At 36.1% G+C, this 6,000-nt stretch overlaps 1 protein-coding gene across 2 annotated transcripts in view; it reads right to left on the bottom strand.

Moving 5' to 3' along the window:
- The window catches only part of FOXP2 (forkhead box P2), a 709,145-nt gene that overhangs the window by 62,408 nt on the left and 640,737 nt on the right, over positions 1-6,000 (bottom strand). The gene's annotated exons all lie outside the window — the stretch shown is intronic.

Here is a 6,000-nt window from a genome sequence, read left to right on the forward strand (position 1 = left end):
GGGACCTGGCCTTCCACACCAGATGCTTGCACTTCGATTGCTGGTCAGGCATAAGGACCACACCCATGTCCGATTTTCATGCACTAGGGCTCTAGTTATATAATAATTATTCAATCTTGGAATCAGAGTTTGTAGAGTAACAACTAGGTGTCAAGCACTGTGCTAAGAATTAATTAAAATGCCATAATTTATATCTAGACTAGAGGCCCAGCGTGCACAAAATCATGTGCGAGTAGCTCGCTTCCTCTTGCCTCAGCTGGCTGCCCTGACCATTGCCACTCATAGCTCGTGCCCTGCCCTCCACTGCTCATACCTCTCTGCTGCTCATAGCCCTCTGCCACTCATAGCTCCCCGCTGTTCGCTCATAGCTCTCCACTGCTAGTAGCTCGATGACCCGCCCCGCCCCGCCCCGCCCGCCATGAGAGCCGCTGCTCCAGGGCAGTGGGGAGGGACCGAGAGGTGCTCAATGCACCTCCTGGTGGTTGTTACGGTGTTAGGGCCATGGGCCTTTTATAATATAGATTATACATCCTTGGGGCACACAAGGTTTAAAAATTTCAATGGTGTTACTTATTGGTCAAAATTACATTAGTTGCTCTTTCACATTCAATGTTCTTTCATTTTCTATGTCTGGTAACTAGTTTTCAATATTAAATTAAAACATTTCATACACTATGATGAAAAGTAAGTCTACTGTAAATTTTTGATTCACTTAGTTACTGGTTCTCTGCTTATTTTCTAGGGTTACTTACAATTAGAAGTAATAAAAACAAATTTTGGAAGAAGTATTTATATCATCCATATATTTTATTGAGCCAATTTTATATTTTGTAATTTGAGTTACTGAAATAGTATCATAATTTTTATTTTCATATTAAATTTTATATTTTGAAAAAATGAGTGTCCACACATGACCAAAATAATTAAATCTCAAAAAAGTGTATATTTCAAAATTAAATTTCCTCACCAGCCCTGACCTCTGGGTCCTCAGTTCTCCAGAGGCCATCATTATTCCAACCTCTAGGCTACCTTTCAGAGAACTATTTGTTCATATGTAATGTGCCAAACCTAACACATTATTGTTTCATATTTGACTAGGGGCCTATTATAGCCTGTAGGTACAATGCCCATCTTTAAAATATATGTTTAATGAAGGGTGCACCAAACACACATTTTGTCCAAATGCTGAATTATAGGGAATAAAAATCGCTATTTGGCTGAAACTGAGACCAAAGGCAAATATAGTAACAAAAACATGAACTTCTGGGATATAGGAATATAGTTGATATTTTAAAAATTACTCCTATGATTTTAATATTACAATTTTTATAGGTTGCATTTTTAAAGTTTGATATTCTATTACAAAACAATAATTTCTCAGTTTTCATCATCCAAATATTTTAATGTGGCAAAGTTGACATTCCACTCTTTAGTCTTCCTTCAAGACATAAAGAATTGACAAACAGAAGTTTTTTTTCAAGTCTTGTGGCCTAAATGAAATTATGTATGCTAGCTCATTAAATAATTCTATAACAATTAGATTTATGATATCATTTAATCTCCATCTTTCTATCTTTTTTACATTTTCTCAAAAACTAACTCAACACACTTTAATATTTTCCAATGTATTTCATAATATATGTTAGATTTTATACATAATATTAAGAGTATTCACAGAGAACTTAAATAAGCTTTATACCTGCAATAATAAATGTACTCTGTACATTTACACCTCTGTTCACTGATAGAGTTTCAGCATATAACTGACCCCCCACCCCCAAATATATTTTCCCTCCAAGTTACAAATAGAAACTTACTTGTATTTGAAAGGGAATCCTGTGATGGTAACAGTAACTCTGCATGTCATGCAGTGTTCATATTACTGGTGCTTTACACTGATTATGCATTGGTGATCTATGCAAGCACATGATCACATATTAACCAAAAAAATCAAGGATGCCAGAATGGTGTTGAACTAGGCATTTGGCTATTTATATTTCCATATGTAGAGAATGAAGTCAAAGCCAAATAACTGATTTTGACTAAATACTCATACCAAAGATAAACTTTAGCACATTCCTAACTCAGCATAAATGACATTATTATAGACTAGAGGCCTGGTGCATGAAATGTGTGCATGGGGGGGAGGGAGGGGAGGAGTGTCCTTCAGCCTGGCCTGTACCATCTCCAATCCAGGACCCTTCGGGGGATGTCCAACTGCCTCTCACAATCAGGGACTGTTGGCTCCTAACCGCTCGCCTGCCTGCCTGCCTGATCACCCCTAACCACCTCTGCCTGCCTGCTTGATTGCCCCTAACTGCTCCCCTACTGGCCTGATCGTCCATAACTACTCCCCTGCTGGCCTGATCACCCCTAATCGCCTCTGCCTCACCCCACACCCAGGACCCAGGATTCCCTCTTCCAACTGGTCACAGGCACCTGGGACCTGGGCTTCCCTCCCTCTGGCTGGGTGCAGGCACCCAGGACTCGGGCCAGTTTCACCTGGGCCGGCCGCAGCTGCAGGGGACTGTGGGCGGGCGGCTTTGCCCTGGCCATAGCCACAGGTGCCCGGGACCGTGGGGTGGGCAGCTTGTCCCTCTCCCGGCCGCAGGCACAGGTGCAGCCACTGGCACCCAGGACCGCAGGGCAGACGGCTTGTCCCTCTGGGGCCACAGCCTGGCTGGTCCCCATTTCTCTCTCGCGAGTTCACTTGTGCCTGGCTGGTCCCCATTCCTCTCTCCCTAGTGTTGAGTGTCTGAGTGACAGTGTGAGGGCGTGAAGGCGTGAGGGTGTGACGACCATTTGCATATTAGCTCTTTATTATAAAGGATTATTTCCAATTATTTTAATTTTCTTTATTATTCAACAGTTCTCTGATTCCAAGCTGTTCTAGTTCCATAAAGTGTTAGTTCAAAATTATACCAGCTCCAGCCAAAACTGGTTTGGCTCAGTGGATAGAGCGTAGGCCTGCGGACTGAAAGGTCCCAGGTTTGATTACGGTCAAGGGCATGCACCTTGGTTGCGGGCACATCCCCACTGGGGGGTGTGCAGGAGGCAGCTGATCGATGTTTCTCTCTCATTGATGTTTCTAGCTCTCTGTCCCTCTCCCTTCCTCTCTGTAAAAAAGCAATAAAATATATATATTTTTAAAATTGTACCAGCTCCATAGACAGTACTCCCTGTTTGGTCTTACAGACTGGTAATGAAAATATGTTTTAAATAACTTTTATAAGTTCAAAAATATCTAAAACATTGGAATGAAATGGAGTTTTTACCACATATATTTTAGTCCCTGTAATCATAGTAAACCTGTGAATATACTGTGTACTGGGATACACTGACTTCTATCATATATAGAAAACATATCAAAATTTAAAGTACATGCACAATAATTTCCTATTTTATAACCTGTAGACAATGAATATGTGTTTCCAAATAATTACTAGTTGGTATTTAAACTTTACTATGTAGTAAATAGGTTTATATTCAGTATTTTATTTGAGATTGATTTACAAAACCATACTTTTTTATTTGCTTTCTGTATATCTGCATTCACTCTATACGCATAGAGATAATCTAACTGCCTATTTTACATTAAAATTCAATATTATAGTAATACTCATGATGACTTCAAATGCTTCATATTTTAAATAATTTACTTTGAAATGGTAGAATACATTTCATTATTTTAAAATATAAACAAACATGTGGGTATATCTCCTGCTTTTATCAAAATTACCTGATTCTCATATACATATTTTTAATAGAGTTGAAAAAAGTTTTAACTTTGAAAGCTGCTCGAGGAAGTTGTGTTGAATCATGGGGATAAATACTTCAAATATGGCATATTTTCAAGAATGCACTGAGAACATTATCACCGAATATTAATCCTACTCAGTTTTCATATGGCTCTTATCTGTGGCTAATCAGTCAACCAACCAAAGCCTGATGCAAAGTGAACTGGGGAACTATAAATAAAAATAATTAAAATATTTTTTTATGTTAACCAGTATCTAAGGCAGACATGATTCAGGGCTTACATTATCTAACAAATATTTCTTCACTTTCCCACACTCTCATTTTGGGATCCCAGCACAGCACTCTGAAGAATTTTTTTTGTTTTTTTTCTTATTGTAACTGGCTTATCTGACAGTCTGGCTGTCTGGCTGATGGTTCTCCACAGTAAGAGTTTTCACACTTACTCATCTAAACACTGAAAAACATGAAAATGATTTTCATCTTGTTTGTTTAATATATAAATTTTCTGCTCAAACCCCAGATACATTTTCAGATTTACTTCCTTTTCCTCAAAGTTCTCTATCCTGTGTGTTTTATCTCTCAGCTATCTTGTGAAGCATACCAATAAAATAAAAGGGAACAAGAGAATTCTATCAAAAGAAAGCTCAGAAATAAGAGAAATTGTTCATTTGAAAACTATTAGAATGGTTATATGATAACACATTTATTTGTTCAGAAAGGTATTTTTTATGCTTATTTTGGAAACATATTTAACAAATATATTTCAAATAAATTACATTTTGTTTCTACGAACATCTACTTTAAACTTTCTTGAAATGCCTGTTTGAATGGTTTTAGTCATAATCATGATAGATCATGCTTCTCTACTGAGGAAATTTGCATAGATTTTGATCTTAAAAACAGATTTTATGTTACTGAAAAAAATCAATAAAATTATTTCTTTTGCTTCTGTTTTAATGTAGTTTTCTACCACAGACATCCATATTTACACTGAATTAATTTATGTCTCTTTCTTTTTTTAACCTTATTTCTTCATTTGTCCTCAAATTGTACTTATTTTCCTAAAGAATAATTTGTTAATAGAACATTCATTGCTAAGGTAACACCATGATTTATTCCAATTCTCTTTGGAGTGACACAGAATGTGGATATATTGCCTTGCTTTTCCTTTACTATTTAAACTTTCTTGATTTTCTAGGTGTAAATTAGAGGATCCGGTGAATTAGAGTATCTGAATCAAGTGAAAGAGTGAATTCTAGGAAAAATAACCCAAGATGACAACAATTTGATAAATAAAGAGAAACATATTTACCATACTACTTTTAATTTCATGTGGCAATGCAATGATTATGTGAATTTTAAAAACTATTTTATTTGCCTAATTGTACTTTTTGTATATATAATTGCTATTGATTTTCTTTAGTGCATCCTTAAGTCAGAAAAATGTACAGCAATTCCTACTACAATGTGATTTCTATGTAACAAATATAATGAACTGAAACTAAAGTTCATTGGGATTAAAGTTTGTTCTAAGAAAATTCTAATGCAAATTAGGATATGCTTTTATGAAATTTATCAATATATGATTCTAATTACCTGTATCGAGAATTTTAGCATGCACAGAGTCATTTTATTGCCATTATTTTTCTTTTATTTACCTAGAACTCTTTCCATTTCCCCAAAGCTAAGAGTCAAATGATAAATATATACAATTGTATTATTGTTTAGTGTTCTATTATTCTATTATAGTGTTATTGTATTATCAAAGCACATCCCCAGTTTTCTTTTCAAAAAATCAAATAAGAACACAGCTGACAGCTTTTCAAAGCTATAATGTTCAACATATGCATAGGTAATATTATTTTAGAGAAAATAGGATCAGTCTTTTCCCATGATGGGATCCCACACAGCATAACTAGGAATGTGCTCTATAGATATACATAAAACCTCTTTTTTTTTTTTTATATGTGGAGGTTTCAACATGAAGATTAGGAACTTCTTTTTCTGATCGGTTGTCCACAAAACTCAGCTCATTTGTGTTCAATGAGTGTTGTTAGCCTTACCAGTAGCCCAGTTCTCTGCAGATTTTCAGTGTATGTTTAACAGTGCTTGAATTCTGTTGCCCTTATAATTTTCTGCCACGTGACTAATAAATGCACATTTACCATCTAACAAAGCACTCGAAGGCAGGGTGTGGTAAAATATCTGAGTCTCAAAAAAAAAAAAAAATGTGTCCTACAA

The sequence above is a fragment of the Cnephaeus nilssonii genome (assembly GCF_951640355.1).
Source record: "Cnephaeus nilssonii genome assembly, chromosome: 12".
Lineage (NCBI taxonomy): Eukaryota > Metazoa > Chordata > Mammalia > Chiroptera > Vespertilionidae > Cnephaeus > Cnephaeus nilssonii.